Raw genomic sequence first — 20783 nt, forward strand, 5'->3', positions numbered from 1 at the left:
CTGCGAAAACACGGCACGAATTCCTCTCATTAAGGCACATAGACTTGGATGACCAGGTGAGGGGGCAGCAGGAGTATCGCTGTGAGGATAATGATCCTTACAGAATAATGACATCTTAAGTGTTCAACGTGCCAGACACAAGGGGAGCACCTGTGGTGCCTTTGGACAGAATGGCCGCGGCAGGAGTATGAAGTCAGAGAAAAATAATTAGCTACGAGTTGAGAGTAGATCCTTTGCCTGGAAAGGGTCAACATTCAAAGGACATTCCACGGGCACTAAAGAAAGCTGCATAGTGGTGATTGGTGTCACCTGGGAAGTGCTTCATTTGTAAGAAAATAAGTGGCAAATATTTTTTAGCACAGTTGGGAAACTGTTGGCATGCTGTTCCCCCACCAATGCTGTCACCGCCCACAGCTGCTCCCCATAGTGTCGACACATTTGGGGTTAATTGGGCACATTTCAGTTTGCCCACAGCAGGAAAGCAAAGTGAAAATAGCTGCTATGGCCAAGCGTCGTATTGCATTAGTACATACTCCTCTGTGTTGATCCTTAGAGGGCCCAATTTACAGAGCGTTTTTCAATGGGGAATCCCCACTGAAAAACGCTTTGTAAATCAGGCCCAGAATGTCATGTAAATTAAAAGCATAAAAAGCTCATCAAAGTGGGTTCGACAAGTTAAGTAAAGAAATAATCAAAACTAATTCATCCTGAGCACTGAAAGATCCTAGCAGTCTAGAGGGTTTATTTTAACCAAAATGTTCCTTAAAATATTCGACTTCGTCAACGAAAGAAGGATTTCCATTAACACCAGGATGTGTTTGAAATAATGTGTGTTCATGGCTATTAATTAATTTGATCATTAGCACTGTCCTTTGGCCATTGACAAAATTTTAAACGGTAATACTGCATATGGGGCCCCATTACGGGGTTGGTGTTAAAACTCGCTGGCAGCTGGTTGCTGCCAATCCTGTAACACTGTTACCACCGCCTGACCACCTGCTACCGATTTATTGTAGGTGGAGGCGGAGGCGGTACGGTTATTTCCATGGGAATCGGAAACCTGAAGCACCGGCACCATTAGAAACAGTGCCGGTGCTTCAGGGAAAAGCATGACGGTAGGGGCCTGAACTCCCTGTACGTAAGGCCTGCGTGGAGTTCCATGCCCCTACCAGTAAGCCCATTTAAAAACGAAAATGCACACGTGCCAGATGTCAACCAGTGAGCTGTATTAGTCATGGTCGAAGAAGCTTGATTAAATATGAAATCACCACAATTTTGTATGGTTCTGGTTCGCTTGAACAGTAAAAAGAACACTAACAGATTGCGCAGAAAAGTTACGAGGGTTCAAGCAGACACGGGTCCTTTTGCGGAAGCAAGGAGGCCATGCCTTCTGCGGTCGTGCAATTTCCTAACTTCCTTTTTCAAAAATGAACACCGACCCATGATGAAAATAAAAGGCACTATTTTCTTTTTCCATTTCGGGCAGCATTGCTCATGCTAGCAATAGGAAATGTATGTTGTCCTTGTTTAGCACAAGCATGCTGGGAGTTCTAAAAAACTATTGGGCTTGATTTACAAATAAAAACTCAATGGGACGTTCTCATGTTAAAACATTTATGTAAATCAAGCCCTTTGTCTATTTCCATAACAATAATGCCCATCCACTCTATAAAAGGAAAACAAAATGTATAATCTACTGCAGACTGGTTTGTGTGCAATATAAATATACATATGATGCTTCTTCCTTCCTTTTCTAAGTGCCCCTAATTCTGGCCTACTCACAGAAGACATTTAGAACACTTTTCTTTGTTTTTCTAGTGCAGGTCAGACGGGCTGTACCAATTACTGACAAGTTCCTTTCCCCAAAGGAAAACCCGCTAAAGTGTTGGCGATCAGATTCACGCCAAGGATTTGTCCACCACAAGGCACCCACAAGCCATTTCTGGTTTTCAAGTTTTTATAGGGGTGACCTCTGAATATTTATGGGTGTCTTGGAATTGGGGGCATGATATCTGCAAAACTGATATTTTCACTATCAGTGCAAGTTTGCTTTGTGTAAATTAGCTTCGAATAGAATGTCCTAAAAAAAAACCTGCGTATGAACGTCTCAAGGGATATCAGTCAGAAAATGGCCTACCACAGCCTGCGGTTTGAGCAATTTCATTTGAATGTAAGACCACTATTGTCAATGGATAAAACATCAACATCTAGTTATGGTACTTGTTATTGACATTTTTAATATTGGCCAACATATGAGGCCTTGTTTGCTGCGATACGAGCCTCTTTGCCTTGGCTTGTGGCCACTGCAAAATGTGTTTCCTTTTTACCATTGCTTACAAAAAGAGAATCTAACAACATCTCTCCACTCTCTCCGGTTGTGTTGCTAAAGAGCAAATTGCACTGTCCATGCACAAGGTTATGATGATGTCTGTGACAGTGTAAAGCTTATGTACGCTTCTGCATGCTTCATGGTTATGGCATTGCCTGTTGGCCTCTGAAAATGGAGCTGCCATTGGGAGCTGGTTCCAACCCACAGCCTCCAATATCTTTTTTTATTTGGCTTTGTTTTTTTTATTTAGTTGCCCTTTATTTTGCAGCATTTGATTTTCCATCTGCAAACAGTACAAACACATAGGGCCTCATTACAACCTGGCAGCTTCGGATCGCAGTGATTCCGTGACGGCGGTAATAAAGTTAACGTGTCCGCAAGGTTGTGGAAAGACTGTCCGATTGCGTGCTGTCGGTCGCGCGCACCACACGGACGCGGAAACGTTGTTTCCATTGGAAATGAACATAGTGCTGCCACAAGTAGCGCAAAATCCGTGTCCGCCTCCGTCGCCACAGAAACGGAACCGGAAATACCATGATTGCCAAAAACCGGAAACAGAAAGGCGGCCATCATATAAAGCACAATCCATTGCCATCCAGAGTCAGCACAAGCACAATCCATACTGTGAGAAGTCAAAAGGGACCACCAGCATGTCTGCCAGGATTCCAGCGCAGAGGCAGCGCAAACAGCGAGACAGTGAGGCGGAGCTAATTGTGCTCGTGGAGCACATAGTGGAGCATGCAGAGATGCAGTTCAGTGCCGATCAACAGCGTGCCACACAGCAGCGGAGGAAGGGAAGTGAGCAGAAGCAGCACGCAAGTGCACCGCTGTGGGCGTGACAGTGAGGAGCGTCAAGGACTGCCACAAGCGGTGGGACGACCTCAGGCTGAGGGTTCGTAACCTCATCTCCACACACCACCAACGCAGCAGTGGGTCAGGTGGAGGACCCCCTTCCCCACTGAGGCTGCAAGCATGGGAGGAGTGTTGCAGCAGTGTCCTCCACCTTGAGGGCATTCATGGGATCGGGGAGGCTGAGGCAGGAGTGAACCCACCTGCAGATGCTGGTAAGTGGTCAAACATGAATGCCATAAAAGAATATGTTGATGGCATTACAGTGCCAAAGGACCCATTAATAACTCACCCCCCACCAGGCAGTGCATGACTGGCCCAAATGACCCATTAATAACCCCCCACCCCCCAGGCAGTACATGACTGGCCCAAAGGACCCATCAATAAACCCCCCCCAGGCAGTGCATGACTGGCTCAAAGGACCCATTAATAACCCCCCGCCCAGGCAGTGCATGACTGGCCCAAAGGACCCATCAAGATCCGTATGGCACCCAATATCACAACAATGCATACCCCAAGCAATCAGATGCATGTAACGAACACCATACAATGACCAACCTGTATGATGCATGTGATGCACCCATCAGCCACCACCACAACACTAATTGCATGTCCTCTGTGTCCCCACAGCCGTATCCAGTGACAGTGACACTGCACAACAGGCCAGGCAATCAGCACCGGCACATGCCCAAGCCACCGCCCCCACACAAGAGGATGCTGCCAGCAGTTTGGCATCTCAGCCCCCACTACCAACTGCAACAGATGTGCCGGCCACCACCACCGACATCCCCACCGTCTCCACGCTGCCTGAGGCAAGACAGGTGCCACGGGAACCCACCATGCCCACCCAAACCAACACAGAAGGCAGCTGCACTGCAGAGGAGGCGGCCTGTAGTGACAACAGTGCCCCGGTAGAGCACTCTGATAGTGGGCCACAGGGGGCGACGCCCACATTTGATGACCTGGGTTCCTTCCATCAGCTTGAGTTTAGCCCCACTTCACTCAGAAGTCCCATGAGGTCACCCACCCCATCCATGGCAGAGCTGAATTCCCGCATGCAGCGGATGGAGGAGCAGCAGGCAACCCTCACACAGCTGGTGGAGAGGCAGCTTGAAGAATCTAGGCTGCAGAGGGAGTGCTATAGCACGTCAGTGTGTTGCCTCTCAAGGTCTATTGGACGCTTTGCAAGCACAATAGTCACCCTGGCACGCCATGTGCGTGAGGGTAAACGACAACACCTCCAGGCTCATTGAGGCCATGTTGATTGGGCAACAGGCAAATCTTGCACGGATGCCATCCATACCGGATTCTGTGCCATCAAATACCACCACCCCATCAAGCTCCACTACTGCCAGTCGAAGGAGGCGCTCAAGTCGGCTAACGGGGCTCTCGGGCAAGGATGCACAGGCACAGAAGCGCACACGGAAGTGATGATATGTGTGTGGGGCACTGCAGGACACACGTGGACTTGAAGGGTGTGAGGGGTGGGTACGTTTGGGTGGTGGGGGAGGTTGTTTTGGGTGTTTGAACATTGGGGCCTGGGTGGGGGTGAGTATGTTTGGGTGGTGGGGGATGTTGTTTTGGGTGTTTGAACATTGGGGCCTGGGTGGGGGTGGGTACGTTTGGGTGGTGGGGGAGGTTGTTTTGGGTGTTTGAACATTGGGGCCTGGGTGGGGGTGGGTACGTTTGGGTGTTGGGTGGGCTCTGGTGTACAGCTTCCCTAAACATTTCACCTCCTTCCCTGTTGTGAATTCATCAATATATCATCATTTGAAAGCAAAACATACATGTGTGGACATCTATCATTTCATTTGCAGTACAACTATTCATTTATTGTCATCACTCTATGCATTCCTGTGAATGTGCTATGTCTCAAAAGTAAATGCGAATCAGCTCATCCCGTGCTCTTTGGCCATCAAGTGCACCCCGAGGGGGAGGTGGTGCCATCCCATCGCCATCCCCATCTCCATCCCCATCTTCTTCATCTGCATCTGGGTGCATTGGGATGTTCTTGCGCAGGCACAGATTGTGCAGCATGGCACATACGAGCGTGATTTTACCCGTCTTCACTGCCGTTAAAGTAGGGACCCGCAAAGGGACCTTGCTGCTAAGTACGGTACCGCAATTTTCCCCTATGGGGCGAAAATGGGAATGGGGAAGGGCCATGGTTCAATGGGGAATTACCGCCCCGCCAACCTTGGAATGGGGTGGTAATTCCCCATTGAACCATGACGGACCCGTTACAACACTGGCACCAACCATGGTGCTAATAGCGCCATGGTTTAGCGCCGGTGTTGTAATGAGGGCCAAGGACAGTATTAGAACAGTTTTTGATGCAGATGCCTTTAGTTAACAGGAGATATGTACTCTCAGAGTACAAGTGTACATCTGAAGTGTTGAATTTAGAGGACATGGTTAGGTGTAGAGTTTTTGGATGTGATTGGTGGATGGATGTGTGACTCTTTCAAAGGTGCCAATGAGCCAATGATGGAGTGTTGAGAACATGAACGTTGAAAGGGTAGAAGGGCTTCCCTGTGTTACAGGGTCCGCGGACACTGCGGTAGTCAGCAGATGGCACGTTTCACATCCGGGTAATTTGAGGATGCCTGGCATGTAAAGGGGACTGTGGGGATTAGCCAATGTGGTTTCCTGGATGTGGGGTACACGTAAAGAGTGTGGGAAGAGTTTTATTTATCATGTGTAGAGAAGATAGCTATGGCTTTGAGGAAGCAGATTGTGCAGATTTTGGGAGATTATTCAATTCAGTCATTGAAGGTGAATATTGAAAATCATGGCATCTTTGGAAGTATTGGATTGGCAAAAGTGGAAGTTTTGTGGCATGCAGTTTGTGTCTTAAAATGGGAAAGCTTGTTCTCATTGTGTCATAGAAGAGATCACTTTACATTTCCAAATATTGTGATTGTACATTGTGGAGGAACAGTTTGGGGTATGTGATGCCAATGTATTTTCAGGTTGCCCTGAAGGATTTCTTGAAAAGCCTAATAAAACTGTTTCCAGCTGCATTGATTATAATTTCTGAAATGAATCAGAGGCAAACATGCAGATGTCCATTCCTTTTCAGTCAGACGAGAAAGAGAAGGCAAAATCACCTTAACTCTTCACTTTTGCTCTCTTCACCAGTGTAAATTCAAGGTCTATTCCATAGAAGCCCTTTTGTTTTACACCTGACTGAAAATCTCACGCAGGTATAAAACTGTATGGTTTTCGGCCCTACTACGCCTTGGAAAGGCACAAAAACTAGACATGTGACAACATGGAAGCTTTTTAGGATATTTTATGCTTTCATTTTGTGATCCACTCAGTACAAAATAACCCCCACATTGTTTTTCAATCATTGATTGGAGCGGCACGCACTCTAATCTTCTCTTGCTGCTGCAATTTTACTTTTACATTATAGGATCCAAATTGTCCTCATGCCCTGTTGTGAACTGTGAGAAGATAACAGCAGTCTCAGTTTTTCATGATAGGGCAAATCCTGACCATTGGCATAAATCAGACAAGAAGTCACAACTGTCAGTATCAAGGATACTGCGAAAGAGGAACACATCTACCAAGTCCATTAGGATCGGGGTTGAAAGCCCAGATCAAAATGTTCGAGGGAGAAAAGACTGAAGATTATTTCTCCAAAATACCCTTCGGTCTTTTCTTCTCTGAACATTTCCATCTTGGCTCCCAGGCCCCACCCACACCCCTAACTCCTACCTACCTTGCGGCCGCTGATCGCAGTGCCCCTGCAACACCTGTTCCCTTTCCGTTCTGTGATTGGGAACCAGTGCTGCAGCGTCCTTTCCTTGTTTTTTTTTTGTTTTTTTGGGGGGGGGGGTGGCTGCGGGGGATACCAACGCAAACCCCATTCACAATGTAATGAGCAAGGGTGCAGGGACACCTCCACAGCCCCCAGCACCAAATGTGTGATCTGGTCAAATTTTTCAGCCGTTTGGAATTTTCGAACAGCTGAAATTCGGCCAAATCACGCATTCAGTCATTTTAAATCAGACATTTTGGACGATTCCATCCATTAAGGTGGACATGGACTTCCAACATTCTAGTCCTGCTCTTTGGGAGGAATGATAGCTGACTGCCAGATATCACCCTTCAGTTCTTTGTGGTATGCACAACAGATATGTTAGTGGGACAATGTTGAAGTGTTTGTATGAACTACACTCCATATTTCCCCACCATGGCGTGTTATTGGTTCACTGTTCTTCTGCATCTTCAAGGCCCCACCTTCAAAGAGATGTAGAAGAAGAGAAAACCGTCCACACCAGGGTTGTCCATCTCTGGGCCTTGAGGGCTGGGATTCTAACAGGTTTTCAAGATATCATTCAATTATATTCATGAGGAAAAATTTGCATACATTTAGTATCATTGTATGCAAATGTATCTCATGAATATTAAGGAGGGGTGTCCTGAAAACCTAACATGGATCCAGCCCTCGAGGCCTGGAGTTGGACAAACAGTTCCACACCAATGTGCACTTTGACCCAATATTCATGAAATGTGACAAGTCGTTTGATAATCTAAACTAAAATAACTGTAGCTATTTGTTGCCAAAATATCAGCATTCCCACTCCAGAGCTGGATTTTATGCACTTGTTTGCATACTGATGTCTGAAAGACCTGGATTCCTCATACCTTGCTATAGTAAGACACTCTACATTTGGAAAAGGTTTCTCAACTCTTGTAGGAATTTCACCTAATAATCCATACCCAGCTAACACGATATAATCTCTGGCCTATTGATAATAGGATTTTATATTAATACTGTTTCCCTTCTGGGTTAAATTCTTCAGGAAAGGACAACAGCACATCACACAATTATTGATGTGGGATTCAGAAAACTCATGGATTCCAGCAAGATCGTTTGAAGCATTAATCATTTGCTGAAATCTTGTATTAGGGCTTGAAATCCTCGGGGAGTCAGTGTGGCCAAACAGAATCCCCCAAATATCAAATTGATGTATGAGGGGTCGAGGCAGCCAGTCATAGCCCTCACACTTCTAGCACAGGTTTGGGACTATGAATGGCCCAACTCACTTGCTGTTCATTTGTGGGTTCTGCTACACTTCCTTCTGAAGAGAAGAACAGCAGGGATCATTGATTAGAGAGAGCAAAGGAGTGTAATACTGAAAAGGAGATACAATTTAGGAGCTTACTTAATTGGGCTTTCTGGTATTTTATTGTGCTTTGATATTTGATAATGCTCTTTAACTATTTTTTAGATGCTTCTTTGGATTTGGTTCCTTTCGTATTCGTATTGTTTAGCTTAACTTTGCTCTCTCCCATAGTCTTACTCTTACTCCATTTGGAATTTCGGTCAGAGTTGCTTGGTGCTAGTTATTCCTTATCTAAGGGGAGTTATTGTGGGTCAGGGGGTGTTGTGGTCAATGTGCAACTTAGAAGTGTGAAATAAAATATTCGAACACATGTATCTTGCATTCATAGCGTTTGTAAACAATGATGTATAGGTCATAATATTGAGGTATTTGCACATAGATTAAAAAAATGGTGTGTTTAATCAGTGGATAAGTCAAGTAATTAATTGTGTGTGTTTGTTTAAATGTAAAACATGCCTGTGCTGTGTGGTATTTATAATGACATTTTGGGTGATTGGCTTAAATGTAACATTTTATTTAATAGGGATAGTTAGGGATAGTGTTTTAGTAACATTAAGAGTCAATTAAAGGCAATATTGAAGATGGCTATGATAATCATTAACTGTGCATTTGCACCTCGGGAAAGACAAATTGACGAATCACAATCTGCCTTTACCAGGCACGTCCGCACCACCGCCATTAAAATAGAATAGGGACTATGTCCTTTTTTTCAGATGACGGCAGCCATTTTGGTACTTGTTTTCCATGGTCGCCGTCATCCTAAAAAGGGAGCTAGGCCCCTTTTCATGTTAATGGTGGTTGACATTTAAAACAAAAAAAATCTCTGAGGGGAGCTTGGCTTGCACTGATCTGATCTCCCATCGGACAAAAAAAAAGAAATCTATCCACACCCCTGTAAATCCCGGGGTGGACATGGGCCCTGACTCACACAATTTGTTGCGTATTAAAGAGGAATTTGTGTGCCGTTCTGCCTGTGAATACCTGTTTGACGAATGGGGATTTGCGGACAGAATGGCACGCAAATCCCCTTTTTACACGCAAATAATTGCATAACTCAGGGCCATGGACTTTAACGTACGCAGCCCGAGCTGGGGTCTACTAAAGTTCTTTCTGGTGGCCCTTTAAAGTCCATGTCTGCACTGCCGTCAGGGCGTGAAAGCTAAAATAATTGCTTTAGATGACTGAAGCTATATGGATTGTTTTTTTTTTATTTATCCCAAGTTGTATGTATTTGTTTGATATCTAGAAGGTGCAGCATATTGCCAATAGTCCTGGTTGCAGTGAGAGAGTTAATGATGGAGAGGTGGGCTTGTTGGGAAGTGTTTTTTTAGGGCTGTGTGTTGATACGGGCAGTGAAGGTGATGGTGGGGAAATGGGAGGAGGAATTGGAGGCAATTGGTGTGCTGTTGCAGACAGTCACTCAAGACAAATCAGAGGAGGAGTGGATGTGGTTACTCTGGTTGTGCATCAAGGAAAGCAAGCTATTGCAGCAGGTGTGCTGGAGGACATATGGGTGAAGGAGAGGGGATGGAGGTGGCAGTGGCAGGGATATGAGTGGCATCTGTGCCTGCCAGGATGCAGAGGTATTGCCGAAGGGGAAGAAAAGGTCTACGAGATGGAGATGGTGGGTGTGCAGGAGGTGCTTCTAGTAAGAAAGGTGACACTGGTTCGTCTTATGCTGTTGGCAAATGTGGGGGTGGAGATGTCCGTTAAGCAGGAGGAGACTGAGGATGTTGTGTCGTTTATTGCAGTAATATATGGTGGGCTAAATGCCAGTGGAGTGCCTCACCAATGCGAGTCGCATAGTGCTTGGTGTGTGACGAATGACCCCTCACAGTGGGAAAAATGTTGTAAGCAGAAAAGTGTACAGAAATGGGCAACCGCTGCAAGAATGGGGTGGGGTAGAATCTGTGAGCAATAGCCATTTGACTATTCAGCAATGACGAACCACATTCAATGGTGACAGGCAGGGCCTTTTGCCACCCAGTGACACTGCCTCGACAACAGTCTCCAGTAGGGTACAACATTGTTACATTGACAGTTAATTTACGATGAGTGTTTTGGTGACCTTTTCTTGCCAAAAAAAACAATTATAAAATATGGAGTTAGGGTAATGGAGTGGTCAATAGGGAGTATATAATAGGGAAGTGGAGCTTTGGGGGTAAAAAAACTGCCAGAAAAAAAACATCGAAAAATGATCTATCAACGGAGGGTCATAGAACCCTACAGTGGTGCAGAGTAGGCTTCTGCCGGCATCTATGCCAGCATGGCGATGTAGGATGGCTATTACCACGCCACCACAAAGCACACCGAATCCTCTAGCACCTCCCAATCACAGATAGTGCCATTGTCACCAACCATAGCTGTGTTCCCACCCAAATGGCATGATTCTCTGTTTAGGCATGCAGGCACGTGTTCCTTCATTCTGGAGTGTTGGACAGACTGGGATGAGGGACAGAGAAATCCAGGATGCCATGAGGATTCATCAGCATGCCCATCAGCTCACCATTCTGCAGAGTGCCCAAACGGGGCAACAAGACAGAAGGAGTGATTGACCTTTAAAGGAAACACAAACAATTTCGCACAGAGCTTCTCTCCAGTATGGAAGAGCCATAACATATTTTTATGTGGGGGCTCTGTGCTTTGGAACAGGTAGAAATATTCTTCAGTGTGCCTCTTCTCTGCAGGAGATCCACACAATGTTGGTGATGGATGTGCAAGTGGTGTGCCATGAAAGAGTCTAAGATCACCACAATAATGAATCAGGCAATTCACTGCAAAAGCCTAGGGCTATGATATGATATTTTATTTATATTGCGCTCAGCGCCAAGATGCCCTCAGGTGTACGAGCTCTCATACAAATGTCTTCAACATAACATACATAAGTGTTTCACAGCGCAACCAAGCAAAGGAAGGAGAACAGGGGAGAACAAAATTACGATCTTACTAGGCCCAGTGAAATTAAGAACGCGCAAGTGCAAGGAAAGGGAGAGATAATAGATAATACGTGGGATAAATAAATAAATAAAAGAGGACAAAGGGTAGTGCAGCCAGACACGTGGCAAGTGCATGATTAGTCAGATAGGGTATATCTGTGCAGAGGAAAAGTGGGGACTGTATGGGTACAGATACAGATCCCAGTTACAGGGGTGGCCTAGAGGCAGTTCAGGAGGGAGACAGGGTGCGCAGGTAACTGGGCCCGAAGGACAGAGGGTGGCCAGGTGCTCAATGCCAAGCGAGAGAAACAGATTAGCAGGGGAGAAGAGAGGCAAAGGCAGAAGCGAATAGGAAGGTCTTGAGGTGCTTCCGGAACCGGAGATGGTTCTCCTTAAGTTTCAGGGTGGTTGGGGGGCTGTTCCAAAGGGAGGCCCCAGCCGAAGACAGAGATCTCCCCCCAGCTTGTTTCTTTGAAAAATGCCCGACCCTGAAGGAATTAGACGTAGAGGAGCGAAGGGTTAGAGAAGGGAGGTATTTATGGAGAGATAGTTGAAGGTATTTTGGTCCCAGGCCCGAGAAAGCCTTGTGGACAATGCAGAGGGTTTTAAATGTAATCCTTGCATCCACAGGTAGCCAATGAAGGGATTTCAGAGCTGGAGAGATACAATCCCAGGGCTTGAGGCCAAGGACAAGTCTTGCAGTCCTGTTCTGGATTAGTTGTAAAGGGCGGAGGGTGGAGGCAGGTAGATTTAGAAAGAGGCTGTTACAATAGTCCAACCTGGAGAGAACCAGAGCTTGGGAGACTGTGAGCTTCTGGGGGAAGGAGAGGAAAGGCAGAGTACCTCTAAGCAGGTGCAGTAAGATGTTTGACTTTTTAGAGACATCAGAGATGTGTGCGGAGAAGGAGAGTGTGGAGTCAAAGATTACCCCAAGGTTCTTAGCCTCACAAGTAGGGGTAGGAGGAGGCCCAAGGGAGGCCGGCCAGAGAGAGAGGGGAAAGGATGGTGAAGGTGTCCCAATGAGGAGGATCTCAGTTTTGTTGGCATTTAGACAAAGATCATTGGCAGCACACCAATTTTGAATGGTGGATAGGCAATCAGAGATGAGGGAAGGCAAGGAGATGGCTGACGGAAGCCTGAAAATGAGTTGGGTGTCATCAGCATAGCACTGGAAATTTTAGCAGAAAATGGAAATGCAGTAGGCAAGAGTTGCCAGGGCGAGAGGCTAGACCCCTAGGGAACACCACAGGTAGAGAGGGAGATAGTGGATAGGAAGGACCCGAGTGTTACCTGGGAGGGTCAAGCAGAAAGGAAAGAGGTAGGCCAGGCCAGAGCCTGATCAGTGATACCCAGGTTGTCACAAAGACGATTGAGCAGGATGGTATGGTTGACCATGTCGAAAGCAGAGGAGAGATCAAGAAGGATGAGGACGGAGGGAATGTTAGAGTCAAGGTTAGAGAGTAGGTCTTCATGGATGTTCAGGAGAGCGATTTCCGTTCTTCTGGAAGCTCTGAATCCAGATTGGTGGTCTTGGAGAGAGCCAACAGAGTCAGAAAGAAGTTTAAGCTGGGTGATGGCCAATTTTTCCAGCAGCTTCCCCAAAAAGGGAGTAATGGAAATTGGGCGGTAGTTAGCCAGACAAGAGGGATCAGCTTTGGGTTTCTTGAGGTGGGGATGCACAAGGGAGTGCTTAAGGGGAGAAGGGAACGATCCAGAGGCAAAGGAATGGTTGCAGAAATCGGCAAGGGCGGAGCGAGGGTATCAATGTGGTCCTTAATGGTTTTAGAGGAACAGGGATGGACCTGTTTTGATGAGGCTTTCATAGATCGGACTTGTCTAGCAACCTCTTCCGGGGAGAAAAGAGGAAAGGGGGAGAAAGAGGGAGGGGGGGGTGGCTGAAGGATGGTCATCAAGCCGGGAGGGAGAGGGGAGGGGAGGGGAGGTGGAAGAGAGGGTGAAATGAACGTGAGAGGCAAGGGCATTGCAAAGAGCCTGGGAGGCAAGAGAGGGGGTGGAGACTGCAGCGGGGTTGGCCAGCTGCTTGCAGATTTTAAAGAGTTCGGCCGAGTTGTTGGATGCCACAGAGATGCTGGTTTGAATGTGACCTCTCTTGTTGGAGCGGACAGAGAGACGGTGTTACCTTTGGAGCAGGTGGCAGGCCAGTTTGTCAGAGGATGAGCAGGAAGCCCTCCATTTCCTCTCAGCCGCCCTACACTTGCATTTGAGTGTAGATAGGTCAGAGTCGTATCAGGAATTACACTTGGCTTTGGACTTCAAACGGAGGGCTATGTTTTTAAATGGAACTTCCCATTTATCCGAAACTCTATGACACAGTCATGCCATTTGTTTTAGCGTTATGCTTTATTTGCATAGTTTGGCAATACTGTGAGTGCTTAGAAACAGGCTGAACACCAGTAATAAGCACTCTAAAAAACAATATAAAGTGGATCATTTCGTTCCACCTAGAAGCTCCTACATGTGCTTTCTTTCCTTATGTGACACCACTGCAGGCACAAAACCTTTCCTTAGTGTGCAGCTTACACTTTCTTAAATTGCATTGACCATTCTTCATAATTTGACAAACAATAATGATAAATCACTTTAAGGCATTGTCAATATATTATTGTTCCCAACTTCCTAAGAGCACATTGCTCATGCATATAAACAATCAAATTAACCAGGAATGATGCACACTCCTATTCTTTATTCATAGGATAAGGGGATAAGAACAAGATTACAAAAAATAAGAAGTTTGCAGAGAGCAATAATATTTCTAATAAGCGGCCCCTTTCCAGCCTCTATGCCAGGGGCAAGGGAGCAGAGGCTTTGAGGTCCCTTTCAACTCAACGATCTATGAATCAACGGAAAGACATTGCAGACGACCCTTTTTTCATGCCTAAAGAGAAACGCGATGATTTTGTTCTCAGCCATTCATCAAAAAGGTTTTGCATACTGGTAAATATTTATGAAACAGTACGTTGTAAGAAATATGTCTCTAGTCCCTTTGTTGTTTTTGCTGCCAAATATAATTCCTGAGATCAGTAAGTTACAAAGCAGGGCTACATCATAAATACTGGAGATGGAACTTGCTAAAGGTTGATGTCGTTCTTCTGTTAAAGGGTGTGCGGGTGGTGTGCCGCTAGGCACAGCGACATGCAAAACTTCTGCCGTGACATTTTGCAAGGTTTTCTATCCTGCCTACTTCCCTGAGATCTGCAATGTTGAATGAAACATGATGATTCTTAACTAGAAGTGCACATGACTCAGACTTATTTAATCAAGTAGATTGGCAGACGCAGATCTTGCCAGAAACCAGGTTAAATCAGGGAAGCAGAAAGAGCTTCAGACACCTCACTCATTTATGTCACTTTCAAAGGAAGAAAAGTGTACTGAGTTTTTTGTATTCATGCAGCAAAAACGTCTTGCTTTCAAAAACAGACAGGCGCCTATTTGATGAGTGGAGGATTCTACAATAAAACATTGGCCTGAGTCTCAAAGATTTGCCCCTGCGCAAATCAGAGATGCCCGTGAGGATCTCTGCTTTGCTCCTCATTCACAGAGCTTGCCATCGGAGCGGATGATCTGTAGATGCCTGGTGCGAGATGCCCTTGAGCACGAGATGCTAGAGATTTGCTTCAGTTTTGGCCTTTATGAATCAGGGGTAACGTAGCAGGAGCAAATGAGGGACTATCTGCAGGCGGCCCCTGCTATTTAGCCAACATCTCAATCTAATGTGCCCCATGTCTGTCAAATGCATCCATCAGCTTGTGCCCTGTTTCTGTGCTGTCTTGTAAATTAAGGTCACTGATGCATATCTGACTATGGGTATGTCATGATATCTTAAATTACAATTTGTGTGTATATATTGCCATTCGACAGTGCAGTGGGTTAATAGCTCTGATGCCTCTCAGGAAAGTGTTATTTTGTGCTCCAAAAAAGGAAAATGGCATCAGAAGAGAGGGTGAATGGGGATCAGAGTAAACTAAACATTAAATATTTGCATAAGGGCTATCGAAGGTACGATGGAGACCGTGATATTTTGCATGTCTGTAGCACCAGTTGGGAGAGATAAAAGTATAGCACCCATAGGTAAAAGGAGTAAGGCATTATGAAGACATGCCATCTGGCAAGGGTGCAAAGCCCTGGCTTTGTTTTATTTTCATTGAATAATAAAATGGAGCCGGTAATAGCATCTCTGAAAGAGTAATCTGCTGAACAGATTCCCTTTAATAAGCTCCATGCCAAAAGCATAGTATGTATCTGTGTCCTGCTGCATCAGAACCCTGATTTGCAGTGCCTGCTCTCCCAGTGGAACAGAGCAGGTTACGAGGTCACATGTGCCCATTTGACAGCTGTAGTGACAGATAAGACTTTGCATCCCAGGGGCTGCATTTGAGATATGCTACCCTCTACCAACACTTTGATGATCATAAGTAAACAATGATTGTGCAGGGTAAACTCTAAAAACTAAGCTATGTCTGAGTTTAGGCATAGTGCATGGCATAACTTATGATCATGGCTGCCATGCCCAACTGATATATCACATGTGTCAGCTCCTGTGAGTCAGCTCTGCAGTGGAAGGGGATGTGTATTCTGGGCAGCCGGTTTAAGACTGCCAAAGGGCAGAACAGACGCCTGGAGGACCAGGCATCTTCTTTGATTTCTTTGTGAGGGCAGGTAACACCCTCAGACAGGTTCAGCTGCGCAGCAGGCTGCTGTCCTGGTCCCAGGCATCCAAGGAGCATATCCATTCAAAAGGAGTAGACACACACCAGGGCACTGCATATCTAAAGTCCTTTGTTCTTAGTTGGGAAGGAGAGGGTGTGGGATTGGCGTAGGTAGGAGTGATCTGTTAACTGGAAGGAGCCTTTCACCATTTTGTTTCGTGTCCTCTCCACTTCCCCTGGAGCAAAGCACTTGGGTGTGACATGAGAAGGGCAATTTCCAATCTGTTCAAGAGCAGCGATTGGACAACAAAGGCAACCTAGCTATAGTCCAATCACCTGGGGACATTAGCCTTTAAAATAAAGGGACCTCCCGCTCCTTTGGAAGATTCTCTCAGATCCTCTCGGGTCCTCTCAAGACTCACAGATTTGCTCTGAAAGAACTCTCTGGACTTCCTTTGGCAAATGTTACTTTCCAAAGCCCTCAGCCTAAGGTGAAGAAGGAGCCATCAAAGGCAGAAGATCTATTCCCTACCCACTTCGAGAGTACATCAGGAGTGACATCTACTGTGGACCAGAACCTACCACTCTGCACCGGAATCTCCTAGAGCCGGGAGAGCAGACCCTGAATGGATCCATCCTGTCCTGGAGTTCCCCTGAGTGGGCCTCACAGCAACCAGAGGGCCAGACTAGCCAAAGCTCCCTGTTCTAGCACACCAAACCAGTGACTATGTGTTCCATGCATCTTGAACAAGAGGAAACGTGCCATTGCTGGCGTTTACAACACTCCACCAATTCAAACTCTTGCTTTCCATTGGAATCAGCTTGACGCTGCATCATGCCCTAGCTAAGCCTGCCACCTATTAGGCCTTGAATCGATTGCTCAATGCCTGTACCCGATCCAAATCACTTGTGAGTCACATGTCAACTCTGACTGGGCGATAATACAGCCACAGCTCGACCCCCACCAGTCATTGAATGGCCACTTCATCAACATGCAGATTGACGCACCCAAGATCACCACTTTGATGACCGTCACCTGCTGACTCAAACCGCTGGAGCATCACTCATTGAATAAAACCCAACTCAGCCTGCCAATACTGCAAAGTGATCCTGGGAGAGCTCCAATTTACTTGCATCTTTGGGAGCTGAACTTCGACCGCACAGAGCAACCACATTTGCCCCAACAAAATGCCTGCTTGCTGCTGTGGCCCACATGATCCACATGCCCGAACTAAGATTGATCCGCTCGCATCATCATTCGACACTGGCTCTGGCTCCATCAACTCACCAAGAACTGAATCCAGGTACTTTTGACCCTGAATTGCACCCCGGTCCACTTGAGCTCTAGAGACTGGTTAGGTCACAATTGCTCCTGTTTTCACCAATGACATATCCTTTTTGTGGCTAGTAATTTACCTGCCACCCCAGGAACTACCCTCAAAGTGCTACTTTCTGTCTGTCACATCTGTTCTTCCCTTGGGGTGGGTTTTTATACAGTGTTTGATTAAAGTATACATATTTATATGGAAACTTGATTGGACATTCCCTTTATTTTGAACTGTAATACTGTGTTGTTGGGTCCCTACTGGTTCACCTTCACACCCCTCTTAGGAACAAAAAGCCTTCCCTCATCCCACGTTACCACTAAAGGCAAAGGGGGCATCTCTCTTACCTGTCCCTTTTTTAAATTTATTATTGCATTGGGTTTTGGTCTGTATGAATGTGAGGGCAGGGTGGGCTATTTTACCCCTACTCCTCCTTGTAGTTATGCTCCATGTATCCTTGAACGATGGAGGCTTGCTTGTCTGGTAGGTGTAACAGTAACTTGTTAGGTTCCAGAAAGAAACATCTGATGCACAACATGCTGTCACAAGTGACCAGATGCAAGGTCATTTTGGTCTACAGAAAAGAGGACGAGGAGGGGGAGGCAATGAGGGCAGTCCCTCAGAGTGTCATTCTTGCATGCACAAGTGTCAGAGTCTGGCTGTCAGTGGGACAGCTGAAATGTACTATGAGACAAAGGTTGAAAGTAAAGAGGCAAATAGCATACACGTTTAAGTCCTGCTTGTGTAGCTTTGAAACTATTTCCAAAAACTATGAAATACACATATATTAGCATTGTGGGCTCCTTTTAAATGCCCAACCATTTTCAAATAATCCTAAAATAGCTTGAAATCTTAATTATTTGCAGGATAATTACAGAAACTTGCACCAATACCAAGGTCCCAATGAATCATAAGTTGATATTTGGACCTTCCATTGGCATTGCTTCTTCTCCTGCAATAACAGACTAAAGCCATTTATGTGATGTTCCTCTGCCCCGACATGCCTCCGACATGTGACGTAAATATGGTCTGCCTCCTTGTCCCGAACCAAACTTTTAAAGTGTCATTTCTCTGTCCCCGTATCTATGCATCTACATTTTACAGGGGGTGTGCAACAAGGGTTTAAGATTTGGAAGGGAAGGGTGCAGTCTGGAGACTACACTCATTATCACAAACAACGTGATATGGTTTTGAGAGGCATGCACTTTTGGTTTAGAGAAAAGGCTCATCAAAACAAAGGGGAGCTGGAAAATATGTTACTAATGCCCCCAAAACACCGCCAGAAACTATATGTATCAACCAACACCCATGTTAGGCATAGGCAGTTTCACTCACTAAACACAATTTACATACAATCGGGGTCTTGACCGTACATGTGTTTAACAGTATGTTTATTTCATATGAAAATAATTCTGGTCAAATATTAAAAATGACATCATTTACAACAGATGGAAGAATAAAAATACAATTCTTTTATCAAAATGTGCTCAAAAGGTTAGTACGTGCAGAGTGTCATCTCATTTATACATCTACCAAACCGCAAATGTTTGATGACTATCAATTCTTCAAAGTTATATGTGTCATAGTCAGTATCCTATTCTTTACACAAAACCCAGTTTCAGTTCTCCTACAAGGATCCAGCTTACACATCAACTGGATTGGTTAGGGAGTAGAAGAAAATAGTATCTCTCCCTAAGGACTCTGCTCGAACAAAAGTAACAATGGCACTTCTGAAATAAAACACCATCTGGCGACACGTTGTGTTGACCATTAACAGGGTACTTCAGCAAACATATTTCCCTTTATTCCATCCATTCGAACTTCATTAGGACAAACATATTTTTACATCAATCAATGAGCCCCCTTGTGAACTACAGACAACACAGCTTCACCATCTGCAAAACAGCAACAAACAGTCCCATTGTCATTATTACAGTAGGAAAAATACCCCAAACACACAAATACCAAACACAATCACTACCCAAACTCACTTTCTTAATTCTGTTGAGTAGTGTTGTTATTCTGCTTCTCAGCCTATTGGCGTAGTTTGCCAGATTACATTTTTCAATGATGCATGGAGCTTGTCCAAGTTTCCACAGGGCCATCTATTTTTACATGATCCAAAACAAAGATTAGCTCACAATGTTTTCGCACACTATACTACCAACCCTAATGTGGTGGCATTTATTGCAACACATTGATCCTACACAGATTTCATTCTAATTACATTCTATAACCCATGTACTGCCCCACTGTGTTTACAACTATAAATGCATGCTACTCAGTACCAACATTGCTCTTAAGTCATCTTCTGTGTAACTTCTTGCTATGGAAAAAATAAGAGTTTGGTTGCATAAGCAAATGGAAAGTGCATGACAAATCTTGTACTACCTGATCTTTTATTTATTTATGTATTTATTTATTTATTTGACATTTATAGGGCACACTTAGCCCAGAGGCATCAAGGCGCTCATGCTAAAGTACATGGTTACCGTGGGTTTCTGGTATTCGTGCAAGCTTATTGATACAATTTGCTTAGGTACTGTTACATATTTACAATGTGTTGCTGGTATTACATGGATAGGCATAGTTCATGTTACTTTTAAGTAGTTACTTTCATTTGGCAGCAGTAGACAAGTGTACAGCCATTTCAAGATCTAGTATGTGAGCGTGAAGAATAAGTATAGGCTGGTTTGCTTAATCCTATTGTGCTCCTAAGGTGAATAGTCTAGTTTTGATACTTTTTTTGGAATGACCACAGTGAGGGGTCATTTCTCATGTGTGGTGGTAAGGAGTTTCAGAGGTTGGGTGCGACTCCCCGGAAACTAGATACACCTGCTTTTTCTCTCTTGAATCTTGGGACAAAGATACAATTGGCATAGGCGGATCGAGTAGGTCTGTTGGATTGGGTTCTGATGATTTGGTTGTTAAGATAGGCTGGTGCTTTATTGGCCAGGCATTTGTGGGTCAAAGTGAGGATTTTGAAGTTGATTCTATTATGGACCGCAGCCAATGTATACGTTGCCTGGTAGATGAAATGTGATCTTTCTTGTGCATGTACAATATTTGGGTACTATGTGATGTCTTATGCCCTCCACTCAAATAAACTTTGAGGTCTGACGTAGTACTTAATTATATCACAAGAATACTATTTCTCAAACTTGACTCATTTGTTTAAGCATGTATCACAAACCAGCACTCAATACTCCAAAAATAGGGCACAATCCAATTCTCAAAAACAGTATACAATTGTGATTCCTTAAAGGCAACCTCATTCATTGTTTCGATTTATGGAATACACAACATTCATGTAAGTGCTGACTAACACCAACAAAGCTTTTCCTGCACTGAAATTGTAAAACATTGCAGGATCCATATCCCTAGCTTGACATTTATTTAAAAAATGACTCTATTACAATGATGGCGACGGAAACTCCTCTAGCTGCCCTGTGGCACACCATCCATACAGGCCATCAAAATGTAAGCTTCTTTCCTTGAATTGGCTCGCCTACATTGATACGCTGCTAACAGCACGGATT

At 45.1% G+C, this 20783-nt stretch overlaps 1 long non-coding RNA gene across 1 annotated transcript in view; it reads right to left on the reverse strand.

The window, feature by feature from the left end:
• The window catches only part of LOC138568991 (uncharacterized), a 401986-nt gene that overhangs the window by 246858 nt on the left and 134345 nt on the right, over positions 1-20783 (reverse strand). The gene's annotated exons all lie outside the window — the stretch shown is intronic.

This window comes from Ambystoma mexicanum, chromosome 2q, assembly GCF_040938575.1.
Source record: "Ambystoma mexicanum isolate Mex_15411 chromosome 2q, UKY_AmexF1_1, whole genome shotgun sequence".
Taxonomy (NCBI): Eukaryota; Metazoa; Chordata; class Amphibia; order Caudata; family Ambystomatidae; genus Ambystoma; species Ambystoma mexicanum.